This window comes from Apostichopus japonicus, chromosome 10, assembly GCF_037975245.1.
Source record: "Apostichopus japonicus isolate 1M-3 chromosome 10, ASM3797524v1, whole genome shotgun sequence".
NCBI lineage: Eukaryota > Metazoa > Echinodermata > Holothuroidea > Aspidochirotida > Stichopodidae > Apostichopus > Apostichopus japonicus.
The window spans coordinates 1,018,397-1,032,723 of record NC_092570.1 but is presented as its reverse complement, the minus strand read 5'-3'; the positions used below and the strand labels follow the sequence as shown (position 1 = coordinate 1,032,723).

The following is a 14,327-nucleotide window of genomic DNA, read 5'->3' as shown; positions in this document are numbered from 1 at the left end:
CGTATATGAGCTAATGGCTTAGAATGGAATCCTTGGTAACTAATTGCAACCAAAATGAACCGACCAATTTTTTTCTTCATCCAACTGTCAACGTCTGTTTAGTCCCTCTGAAAATTTGAAGAAAAAAAATATTATTAATCTGAGAATGATCTTTTCGGAGTAATTATACAATGTACCATAACGTATACACCGTGTTCTATTCGTCGCAGTTGACCTTTTTCGAAGGAACATTCGCACGTCCCTCCCTTTCTCGGTATATGTCAATGTAGTTATCATGTTATAGTATTTGATAATATATATATATATATAAAAACTCCTATTCTGAACGTATATTGCTGATAATAATATATGCCCTTTCACCCCAAGTTCGATCGGTTTAAAGTTTCTCATCAATCGTGTGAAGACTGATTAGAGCACTGTTCAAATCAAACTGCAATTACATTGGATGACAAGTACACATAATCAGAGCGCCGCAAACTCACGACGAAACGTTCTTATCTCTCGAAACCAGCACGTTTCCACAAATAATCAAAGGATGTCGTAACAAAGCTTGGAACGAGGCATTCTCATAGTAGTTTAATTGCCCCTGTAGTGCTGCTTCGTGCAAAGCCTTTTTTTCTTTGTTTGCTTATATATGGTGGTGACTTTTAATCATTCAAAACTCCATGAAGGTATTTGAGGTATCACAGCTTACACGTTTTGAAGAAAAGTCACCCAAGAAAGAATCTGCAGGGCACGAACAACCAAACGACTGATCCTCTCTCAACTATTATATGCATCCCCCGTTGCAATGAGACTGTGACTGTGTTCATAGTCAGGTGTGTAACACAATTCCAGCTTATAACGTATTTCTACACAACCTCAATACAAGTGATTTGAAGCATGACACTAAAAGGGTACCCCATCCATAACAAATTTTCCCGAACTGGTTGTCGTCGTTGACTCATCGACCGAATCTGTAAATAAACAAACTTATGATATGATACGATATGATACACCTCGTATTACGCTTCCACCCGAAGGTGCTTCAGCAGACTAAGGAAATCCTTAGTCGGAAATTATTGAGGTTCCAAGTTTTTGTGCGTGGAAGGACACCGGCGAAACTCGCCTTCTCTTTTCGAATAGTGCCCTGAAGTAACGAGGCAGGGGTGTGTAGTCCTGCTCCCGGGACCGCAATTTAACGTCCCCTCCGAAGGACGTGAGTACCGCTTTCCACGTGTAGCCACTTTCCTACCACGAGAAAGGAGCGGGGTGAAAATTGGTGTCAGTGTCGACACCGAGGTTTGAACCAGGGACCTCAGGTACTGCAGACGTGTACTCTCCCGTTCTGCCACCTCACCGCTCTTAAACAAACTTATATGCAGCTCTCGAATTTATTGTTCTAAGACCTTTCAAAATTCGGAAGAAAAATCGACAAATCGGACAAATGGAATGGACGGACATATGTGGATTTCTTCCAATCAGAGCACTAGAAAATAACATGTGACAAATGAGCGCACACAACGAGAGCACGAGACACTTACATATGTCAATTTAATTCAACATAATGCTGAGTTCAGGACTTAATGGCACACTATAGGCGCTCCATAGACGTTTATGCCAAGCCCAATTTTATTGTTTTACCATCTGTTTTTACCTCCATGGTTGTACAATGCTGCGCGGTTAGCGTTGTACACAACGGTGAACCCAGCGTCAGAATAACTTTTCTGATAAGTTCAAAAACAGTTTATTTCCCCTAAATCTATAACTGATCTGTATCAATATTTTCATGTTTATTAGCGGTAAATTCAGTGCAGGGTTTTTGCTCTTCAGGTTTCATACAATAATAATAAATATGTGATTCAGAAATAAAGCATATACAGGCTGCGCTTGGATCGCCTCTTTGCCGCGATGTTTACGAAATGTAACAAACAATCTACACACAAAAATTCCAATTTGATAACAATAAGACCCTCTCAAAGTCGTTTATACCTTTCACATATCGCTGATTAGTGACTAATTACCCTACCGTTACGAATCTCATTCTAAACAGAGACGCTTTGGTATAACATCATGCAAGATCGTGGCTGCATATACTATAGCCTGCATTATTATATTCGCATACTTGCAGCAAAGTAACGGTGATTAAACTATGAACCAAGTTTCTTATGTACTTACATACATACACACATACACATACATTAAAATACGAACCAAGTTTCTTATGTACTTACATACATAACCACCCACACACATACACGCACACCCATACATACATACCTATATGAACGTTGTATGTTTAAAGCAAGCATTTGTTGATAGTATTTGATATGGTCTGTGGTCTGTTATAATTTTGTGCCAAGCGATAAAACATTGATCTATTTCTCTACTGGTATTTATATTTGTAAGTGATGACGGTCACTTAAAATATAAGTGCTTGTCAGTCTACGTTTTATTAGCACCCATTTTTCACGCGTTCAGTTATTACCCTATAATAATTAAAAAAAAGAGAGAGTGCCAGTGGTTGGTTAAAGCGACTGGAATGCAAGGTTAACTAGAACCTCACCTATATATAGTTATTCTCTCTCAACGGGTACGATATTAGAAAGTTGTTATAGGTTCATGACTCAACGTAATATGATATTAAAAGTCATTCCAATAACCCCCTCCCCTTGCACCCCATTGACGGCAATAATACCACGCTCCGGTAGAAATTTGCCGGTCGATTTTCTCTGACGTCAAAATGACCAAAGGACTCATCATATTGAATCGTTTATCAATGTCAAGTTATTGATTGCTCAACAACTCTACATGAACGATTTGCATGAATTTGTATCTATTGGGCAGACGGGTGGTAACTTAAGTAGGCCTATAGGGGTATGGTGGGGGAGGGGGTGGGAGTAGTCCTTCCGTGTCATTAAAACTCGATTGGTAATAATATATATATCATTGTTAGTATGATTCGTATCCAATCGTTGTAATTACCTCATTGTTTGGTCTAAGCAGGGAGTTGTTTAACGACCTAAACGATAGACAATTCCGCTAACCAAACGCTAACTATACACCTTAAAAATGTACTGTTTTGTTTTCTTTGTCGAGGGTGTAATCTAAATGTAATCAGTGTACTGCGGTTTACTCTTTTTTATGTGCGTTTATATTTCTACTGTTTTGATTACCTCTACCCGAAAACTGAGCTATTTACACGTAATGAAATTTCAGTTCCAAGGTCGTCTAAATTCTGTCATTTTGCGCGAACTAGATAATAATCGCTGCGGGTTGCAGTTTCATTTCATGACCGTAGCGCTGTGTAACGGAAGGCGTGGTACTAACACGCGACATGCCAAGCAAGCCACGTCATTCCAATTCACTTGCACTCGTCAAACTGATAACATCAAAACACAGCAAATGAAATAGTTCATCATTTAACCGTTTTTACTCTGTATAGTTATCAATTGATAACCAGTACCATGCAGAAGTATGCATTATATAACGTGTCCAAAGCTTTAAGATTCCGTTAATCAGTGTGTTCGTAAAAGCATGCCAAGTTCTCTTTTGTGCAATACAAATATTTGTTCTATATTGAATACGCCCGAAACGGAAAACGGGTCTTAAATATGACAGGAACTGTGTGGAACGAACTCACACAAAATAAGTACAAATACAAAGTACAGATACAATTATTGCAGGCAATATATAGACACGACCACGTAAATACTTGCACGTCCTTAATCCGCGCTTTAAATTGCACGTGTCCCTGCACTGCCGCATGGCGTGTCACTGACGTCATCTCATGTTTTATTCATGATTTGCGTCATGGCAAATACTTATGTTCAATATCCACACAATCTTAGTTAGCAAGTGACTTTACATAGTGGATTATAGAGAGATCTATAGAAATATAAAATATTTCATTTACATCCATTTCGATAGCTAACTTAGCCAAAGTACAGGTTGTAGGATAGTACACCGAATGATTTACACCTAAAACCTCATTCTCATGAGCATTAAGAACATTCGCATGAGCTTTGTTATTCTCATGAGAAATTCTCATGCTCATACTCATTTCCATTCTCATGCTCCTTCTCATAAGCATTTTTCATGAGCATTCTCATAAGCATTTTCATGAGCATTCTCATAAGCATTTTTATTAGCATTCTCATGAGCATTCCAATTTTCATGGGCATTCTCATGAGCATGAGCAGGTGCATTCTCATACCGTCTAGTACAAGCCTATACGTGTCTCGCGATATCGACTCCGATATAGTGTGTTCTTATGTTGCGGGCGGTAACGAGTAAAGTTCAACAATCACTAGCAATTTTGACGAGAAGATGACTAGCAAAAACTTAGTAGAGACAAGGAGGAATTGCAGAGGCAGGATGGAAGAGGCAGGGAAATGGGTGGTATGTACAAAGAACGGTTTAAGAGAAAATATGTAGTAAATAAGACGGGGACTGAGTGTACGCAAGCAAACTATACCTTGCGTAGCAAACGCCATTTTGTTTAAATCGGTCCGAACAGAGAAAATTTACCACAATGTGGCCGCCCACATGAGCAAGCAAAAATGCGACACAGAAGACGAGCGAAGAAATAAAAACCTTTATCTGGTACCTCGGCAACACGATTCCTCCCTTTCGCACGCCCCACCCACCCCTTGTGATTCGCCAGATCCCCTCCCTCCCCACCCCATTCGTAGGCTACGTTATGTCAGTCGGTCAGTGGAACATAACACTTTTGAAGAGAAGCCCCGCCGCCGATCGTCTGTTCATGATACGGTGACAGGTCAAACGTTCGGGAGAGCGTCTATTAAAAGCGCGTGACTTTCATGCCAGGTCCCGAAAAGAGATAAAACAATCAAGATTGATTGATTGTTAATCTTTGTCATATTTACAAATAATGGCAATGTACCGAGATAACTTAATCAGAGGTTCAAAGTAACTTACTATATATTACATATTATCTGAAGGCAAAGACTCTTCATTCAACTGTACGGTTTCAATATAATGGCAGTGAGTATAGGAAATGTTGCGAAAGGAATTTATATAGCCTATTTAGTATTGAGAGGGATGGTGTATACCTCCATGGGTATGAATTGAAGGGGGAAGAGGGGGAGGGGGAAGTAGTGTAAAATGATACAAATCTGAGGGGAATTCTCGATGCATTGTATGCAGTCATATATTATGATAGTGGGGAGGAGGGGCAAACTGGGAGGGGAGCGCGAAGTTGGAAGGACAGTACGAACATTTGTCTTTGAAAACGCAGAAGGCTACAGTACTCTCTGTTCATAACCAGTATAAGGGCGGGGAAACACGTTCCAATATCGAGGGGTGTCAAAGGGTTCGACGGGGGCATCGTGACCTGTTTTCTGTTCCATCATTCAGATGGAACTGTTGGAATCGGGTTAGGTGTTTGAAACCGTTTCAATCCACCACCCCCCTCCCTCCCCAAACACACATACACCCTCCTTCTCTGTGGATACGATACTTTACGTATACTTACATATACCTACGTATACCTATACGTATAACTACCTATACCTACCTATACTTACGTTTACTTACATATACCTACGTATGCCTGCGTATACTAACGTATACCTACGTTTACTTACGTTTACTTTTGTATACGTACGTATACTTACGTATACTTTCGTGTACCTACGTGTACTTACGTATACGAACGTATATTCTTACGTATACTTACGTATACCTACGTATTCCTACGTATACTTACGTATACTTAGGTCGGGTGCATGTCTACATACAGTATGTACAATTTATTCAACGAGTATTTGATATATAGCCAACAGTATAAGCGATTCGCTCTATGAGTGTGTCAAAATAACTACAGCATTTGCTACATTTGTAGTTATTAGCACATTTTTTTTTATTATTTATATTTATGTCACCAAACCGTGTCAACTTTCCGTATATCGATTGTCACGTATCTTGCGTGCATGAGGTTCTTGTATCGCGAAATATGAATGACTATACTTTACCTAAAAGCGTTTTATAACTTCGCCAGAAAATGCGGTAGAAAAAAAGCAAACATTACAACTTCCATGTAGTTAACCCTGATAATTTCCTTTTGTTAAGTCAATAACCGACCATAAGTCACCGCAAATCATGAATTCACGATCTGTACTGAACTATAAAGCTGCAATGATCTGCTGGCGGCATTCTGTGATTCTCCTCTAAGTTGTTGTGTGCTGATAAATTTTATGTCATTTATATAAAAAGAAAATGTGTTTGGGATGTAAAAGGGAGGAATGGAGAGGGGTGAGGTACGTAAGTAGACTACTATCACTCTTTAATATTTTGAACATTTTTATTTATAATAGACTTGGACATAGATCAATAATATAGGATAATAGTCAATATTATGTGAGTGATATATCAAAGCAGATAAATGTCAAAGGAAGCAGAGTGTATGTGTTTGTAATAAGGGAGGGTGTGGTGTGGAGGGGCTATTCATCTATATGTCATCGGAATTTCTACTATGTGTATAGCGGCGTGGAAAGGTCTGATTTCAAAGACACGCCTCCATTTCTGATACACGTCTTCAACTTTGGTTACCATGGAGACCTTGAAAAGCTTCACTGATTGATTTGCTGTCGACAACGGATATCCAAATATGTCTACGTTATTATTTTTGCGTAGATGTTTTCGATCCTGCCATGGACTAAGCGCACGCACCTCTTTACACCAAACCCCGACAATAACAAATTGAAAGTGCAGTATACAGGCCTACATGGAAAATTAGCACGGAGTCTATTTTATAAACTCTATACTATACCGGCACGAGAAGCACCCACCCTCACAAACACACACACAGTGATATTAGAATATTGAGCGAGGCACGGTTGATATCGTGTAGTCCTATATGATGATAACACATAACAATTTGATCAAACCAGCTATATATATACTCACAGTGTGTTTAAATTGATTTAACTTAGATAACATGTAGGTGTTTTGGCTATTCAAGCAGAGGGTTGGCTGCTTCTAATTCGAGAATTTTAATCGCCCAAGTTAGGCTCAAATACAAACAAAAGTCCTATAAATTAAATTGCAATGGCTTATTTTTCCTTTTGTAACATCTGAGGTTTATATTCCTTATTTTGTATTTATTTTTTATTGCGATTTGGACCTATCTAGCAGATTATACCAGACTTTGGAAAACTGAGATAAAATTGCTAGGCTATAGCAGTGAGTGTCGTGTTAATGAATATATCACGGAAAAGCATCGGCTACTAATTACAACGTAAACAACGTCTACCGCATGATTATGTAGGATAGTTTTGGTCTACGTAAGTTGTGTGTTGGTATACGCATGCGGACAATCGACCACGTGATCGGTTTGTTGTGCGGGTTGGCTCATATGACATCAGCCCTACTTCTATTCATACAAGCTATGTCCGCATGCAAACACTTGAACAGCATGAATGCTCTTGAGATAAATTAACCGGTACGGTACGTGTGTATCGGTTTACATATAGGTAATGGTGCTTAGTCGTATCATGGTCGTATCGGCCTAAGCATTGAATCTGAAATTATTACGGTAATGTGTGGGACTATACCTGCAAGCGTATAGGAAACTATATGCGGGTGCATTATACTTCGATGCATAACGTCGTGCCTCGTAATTCAAAAAGAACGAATTTGCCCCCCCCCCCCACTCAGAATTCCTGGCTGTATATGGGCTCTAGTAACTGGGTCGATTTGAACGTTTATGCAACAACACTGTTCATAAAGGGAGTGTTAGCTCAGTGGCCCGCCGGTGCCTTTCAATCATAAGGTCCCGAGTTCGAGTCACTCCAAGATTAATGTATGTTGTCCAGTTACATGCAGAGTTGTTGACAATTGACCATTCATAATTATGGACGTTAAAATATGTATCTAAGAGACTGACTTCGGTCAGCTTGCGGCTTTGATAAGCCAATGATGGCTTCTTCCTCGAGTTCCTGCTTGCAGGAGGATCTAAATCACCTATAAATATGATTATGTTACTTGCGGTCGTGTGACATTACTTAATTACATTAAGTCATGATTGTTTCTACTGTGTTTCAAGTTATTCTTTCGTGTATCATGATTCTGTTTGCTAGCAACAATTCCGTTGTTGGTTCCATTATGTTCTGACTACATACGTAGGCTAGTTTAAAGCCGTTTCGAACCTCGGCCACGTCCCAGCATCTCTTCTCTGGGACATAAAAACGACGTTAAACTAAATGTAGGTGTAACATTTTAGAATGCATAAAGGTTTCATGGTGGTAGTTCCCCACCTTTATGCCAACCCCACCACTTGTTGTGCCAGGTAATGGATGGAAGGGGCAGGGGAGGGGAGAGGAGGGGGAGGGGAGGGGAGGGGGAGGGGAGGGGGGTTTACAACACCGCAAACTGTAGACCGATAACAATCGGGAAAAAGGAGACAAGTATTGTGAAAAAAAGCCCCAAATGGTACATCGTCCTTATTCGAAGAAAGGCCGTAACCATTTAGCATCTTTCTAGCATATTTTCAGAAGACACCCAAAATCAATAAAATTTCACTTTCCATGCATGTTAAACTTGCAGTTTCGATCGTTACAATTACCCCGGGAGCTTTGATTGCACCCACACAAAGTAAGGTATTGTTCAAGGGATACGAGCTCGGGAACTTGAGAAGTGTCGTAAACTGGCAGCTTAGCTCATCTAGAAGTAACGTACGTGCCGCTGGGTGATTATAATGTTACTTATTAATATATCATACAACGAATTATCCTAGTATTTACTGGCAACCCGCAGGAAAACTTAATAGAGAAGCGAAAACCACCATCTCAGCCAAATATATATATATATATATACATATATATGTATATATAGCAGCTGCTACATACATGTAAATACGCCGGGACGGAGGCATGCATGCAATTTGTCATGCCAAGCTCACTCAACAACGGACAAAGAAACAAGCTACATGGATATTCTCTCTCTATATATACATATATGCTAGTAGTAGTGCACACGGCACTATAACGTGAGAACGTATAGTCTGTTACTAAGCTATCTCCGCGTACGCCGTAAATCCAATGCAATATATTTCCTCTTGTTATAAAGTGGATATTGCCACCATGATCTCTCCTTACTCGATTTTACACACGTAGAAGCTATCAGATTTGATAAATTCACACACGGTATCATTCAGTAAAGCTCTATAGTTTCCATACGATGATATTCAACGAGGCTTGAATTTGAGTTGCGGACGAGTTCAACTAGCCGGTACCTTATAATATCCTAGATTGTAATCAGAGTAAAACTTGCGTACGTGTGTGTGTGTGCACAGTCCGTCCGTACGATCTCTTTTAAAGATCAATTTGATTTCCAACAGTACGTTCGCGGCGTGTGCAAGGAAGCCATTTTGGATTTCAACGAAGTACGAGATTCTCTGTTCAAGCCATTAAGGGTCAAGAATAATTCGTTTTTCGATGCAAATCGGATCGGTTTGGTTGGTACTTGAAAGAGGTAAGGTAATAATGATTGTTTCAAATGGAATATTTATCAAGGTTTTTAATCATTCGTTTCGATGTGGATCGCCGGCCACTGGTTCTTTATGATTTAGTCTGAATTAGGGAGCTGGAACACATGGTCTGATACGGCATGGTAAAGCATTTAAGGAACATAAACCCGGGGCAAGGCATGCGGTATGACACGAGGGTATAGGGGGGGGGGGGGTCCTAGTTTCATGGAATCCTTGTATGTACATTAGAGTTGTCTGTAGGTTCCCACCAACCATCGGACGGATACGCCTTCTTCCCCTTACTTACTACCCCACCCATCCTAGCAATTGTTAGGCTATGACTGTTTCATTTTACTAGGATTTGGTCACTTGATGTAACTTCGAATGATGTCTGAATGTAATGTTTTCAAGCCACACCTATCGGGGTAACAAAAGCTTGAAAGATTTGGGGGAAGGGGTGGGAGATGGCAAGGGGTAGATATGGGGGTGGGGATGAATGTGGTGGGAAGTGGTGAGGGAGTGGGCATGGGGTGGATGGTAGTTACCTCGCCTCTGCGCCAACTACCTTCTTCAGTACCCATTCTCGTTTGTTCTATATTCGCGTAAATCTGTATAAAGATCGGAGGATACACAGAAATCAAACGTACAGAATTATTGACGGCACGGTCCTGAGAGGTTCACGTTGATTCTGAAAAGGAAGTTTTCGTTTTCTTTCGTCCGTGACTGTGTCATGATTTCATACAACAAATGCAAAGCCCCAACCCCAGACCCCCCCCCCCCTCCTTGCCAATTACATACACACGCACTGAAATATAAACACACGAGGTTAATTGCATAACCGCATCATGGAATGAACTCTAGGTATAGGCGGCTGTACGTGGAACGGATATTACCTTGTTACCATTTGAAGGTATTTTTATGGTCTGCGATTTTAGTTTTTTACCTTAATCGGTGGATATATTCAGATAGCCTATATTGAAGCTAGCTTGTCCAAATATTCTATCCGAGGTTCCGTTCCTCAATTTTATTTTGCAAGTTTGATGACTTATCTTCGCTTCCACCTGCTTCATATAGACAAAACAAACTTCACAAGACACGGTCGGATGACTCTCTCACTCTCTGGTTCAGTTAGCGTGAGTTGTTTAGCCTATATTCTGCTGAGTTGTTCCTGCGGATCATCCCGGTCTTTGATGATCTCTTAGGTTCTACCTTTACAATTCGCCGCTTTTCTTGCGGATATATGTCGATCCTTTTGTATATTACAACGTACGCGGAGAGGAAACAGACATGTGGGTAAATAATGCAAGCAAACTCGCAGAATGTGACGGCTGCATGCGTACGCACCCAGCCCTTCTATTTTCAAAGTTCCACACATTCCTAACTATATAGAATGGTCTCTCGTGCTGAGGGGACGTTCGTGCTAACTGAGTCAGATGCCACAAATGCAAAATATAGCCCAAGTTTGCATCCAAGCACCCTTAATTATGCGTACGGGCATGGACTGTCTTACCGTTTATAGGCTTTGGGCAGAGCTATGTTGGCCTATATATATATGTAGGACCAGGAACTCATTGGTAGCACAGACAAACTATATATAGGATGAAGTTATATCCTGTTATAGCTATGCTGCCTACCCGATGTGTCTGTTATGCTTGAACTTATTTGTCCTGTTTATTATGTCGTGTGTTATTTAATTGGAGGTTTTTGTTTTGTTTTCACATCGGTGATTTTTTTTTCTCACGTCGGGTAAACTCATTACATACTCAATACGTAGGCGGTAGTGTGTGATCAAGCCGAGAAAGATAGCATTATAATATGGTAAATATTATTAATGTGTTGCACTAAGGCAAACATTAAAAACACGACCGGCCTTACTAAAACGATTTTAAAAGTTATCAACATAGCCACCCTGCAACTCTGTTAGAAAATTAAACAATGGTCATTCATTATCAACCTTTTACAAGCACACTCGAATCATTTCCTCTCAGCGAGACGTGTTATATAGTTAACCCATTTCTGATACATGCGTCTGGGGCGGAGTGATATGTATGAAAACGCTTACTTTTGAAAGTTATTACAAATCTTTTTTTTTGATCGTGTTTAAATTTTCCGGTACTATAGTGGTGAACGGAGTCTTGACACGCTTTCTTCAGCATTGTCTGTACTGCTTAGAGACTCTCCCGATATTAGGACATCCTCAGTTAAAGTATTGACAAGTACACTATAACTCAACCGTCGATTCCAATTACAGGAGACACAAACCCAAACATCACTATAGTATTGATCTTTCGATATAGAACACTGCCAGGAACCGCTCCTCCAAACAGCTTAGAAAAGTCTCATTCCAATTGGGAGATATCACAGATTATAGGTTTCTTCACATGCAAGCAATACGACTTGATCAAGTCTAAATGTGACATCATCCAGCCGCATGTGCTTCAACGTTTTATGTTTTTCCTTATTTTCTTTTGCAATGTTTATTTTCTATCATGGAGATGGAAATTGAAGCTCATCCCAATACCAGTGGGGGGGGGGGGGTGGGATGGGGCAGAATATTAAAACATGGGGGAGGGGATGTTGTTTTAAGGTCGTTGAAGCCACCTTCCATAAAAAAGGAGGAAATTTACATAGACTTGAAAGAAGTCTCTGTGGCATAATACAGCTTAATTATAGGCTATAAATTTATTCTATAATTAGGTCTGTACACAAGGTTGTAATCTGAACTACTATTCGTTTTTCTGTTTGTACATTGTGTGTGTTCTCATTTTGAGGGGGTTTGGGGGGGGGGGGCTGGATCCGTGCCTGTATAAAGTGTAAATCTTATCAAGAGTCGCTGAGTTTGTTTAACTATATTGCCAGACGTATTAAATGTCTCTGTAAATAATTAACTTAAATTAAGAGAAGAAATTTTGATTAAGATTTATTGAGAACGTTTTTTTTTAAAGTTGAGTTAATTAAAGGAGTAGCCGTAGTGTAGTCGTATTAGCGTCACGAAGAATGAGTCGAAACGCTTACATTGGCCTATGTGAAATCTACACTGTTCTTTACATAACAGACTCTTCACAGTGTGATGGGCACACAAACACAATAAGCCACACGGAACTACTTATACGTACTCCCAGGTTTAGAGAATTTCAAACGCACGAACGCTTAGCTAAAAGTGTAACTATATTTATTCTGATTTCCTCTCGTAGACATTTTTTATGATACATAAATTTATAAATTGGTTTGTTATTAAAGACTTTGTGCATATCATATATGGAGTGATTATGACATGACAATAGCATGCATACTTCAGGGCGCAACCACCATGTTTGTATACTGGGGAGGGGGTGGCTAAGATCTTATATATGTCGTCAAGGGATAGGGTCTTAGATGAGGGGTGGCCCCTCCCCTTTGAGAATTAAAATGGAGGGCTGCTTAGGTTGTACGGCACATTCATATTTAATTTATGTATATGGTACACTAGAATACTTAGTGATATTCTGTCTGCCAGTGAGGGAGGGGGATGGGGTGGTTCCCCGATTTAATTATATTGGGACTAAGGCTTCTCCTTCCAAAGAAGTACACGTGATCGCGCCCCTGACATAATTGCAGTGACCGTTCTATATATGTGATGAGAGTGGAATTCATAATAAATTTAAATTTTTGCAAAATGACAAAACTTATCTGGTTTAAATTAAATTTTTAATATGAAAGTAGTTTGTATAAAATTGGCAAATTTATCAAAAATATCCATATTAAACAGTGTGTAAACTATATAGGAATGATGAAAATTGATAAGTTGCCGAAAGGATGTGTGTATTGGATCTTATTTGCTATATTTGGTTAATTTGTAACAATCATTTACAAACAAGGTTAACTTCTATTTCTTATATAGCCACTCTCGTGATTAATTGACAGTGTTTCAACAGTCACACCAGTAACTCGACATTATTTTCAGTGTTCAAATTGTCAAGATTGAATTTGAAAATGAACTCAAGGTGAACTCGATATTCTGCATAAGCCTATTTCAACATTGGTAATTTAATATTTCTTTCCGAAATTCGCGAACATATTAAAACTTTACATTTCAATATTCCCAAGAGCAACTTAATACTTTCCATGCGACGCTACAACAGACACACACACACACCCACACACACGCAGACGTACAAAGATACCGATTGGTCATAGACAGACATACACACACACAGACGTACAAAGAGACCGATTGGTCATAGACACATGTGAAAACGTGTCAGGAAACTTCAATATACGCACGACGGAAGAAAAATATCAAGGAAAACCATTACCCGCCAAATCGCTTAATCAGTTTTATGATAAAATTTAGAAACTGGTTACGATAATAAGACTGAATGTATTGAATGGTAATTGCATCAACTACAGATTAAACTAGTGAACCCACAGACGGGTTCAATATAAATATCCGTGGTTGGTGGATGATATTTTAAATGATGCAGAAAATGCGCTCTTATTCAATGCATATTTAACCCTTGCAGTCTGAAGGTTTCTTATTGGACGATTGAACTCGATACCATGGGACTGAACAGGAACATATATAATGATGAAGTTAACGTCTTTATTGCTTGGTAACGAACTTTTAAGACAAAGTCCTAAAACTGTATTCACTTTCATCAGTAATATGGAAGAAAACTATATTATTGATAGGTACGAAGCATCACGCAAGCCAAACATGCTCGGTAAAATTCGGAATTTGGCTTGAGGGCTTGTTTTTCGTTTTCATGATATGACGAGAAACTGCTGAAGTTTGTTAAGTGACATGCATGACCGTTATTTGTAAGATACACACTAATAATATGAGCCTTATGTTGGTATTACTACGACAGAGGCATTA

The 14,327-nt window shown here is 39.4% G+C and overlaps 1 protein-coding gene across 1 annotated transcript in view; it reads left to right on the top strand.

Moving 5' to 3' along the window:
* The first annotated feature begins 8,996 nt into the window (after positions 1 to 8,996).
* Positions 8,997 to 14,327, top strand: part of LOC139975249 (uncharacterized) — an 89,128-nt gene continuing 83,797 nt past the window's right edge. Inside the window, exon 1 of the mRNA XM_071982997.1 lies at positions 8,997 to 9,474. The gene's annotated coding sequence lies outside the window, so the exon portion shown is untranslated. The remainder of the gene's footprint in view (positions 9,475 to 14,327) is intronic.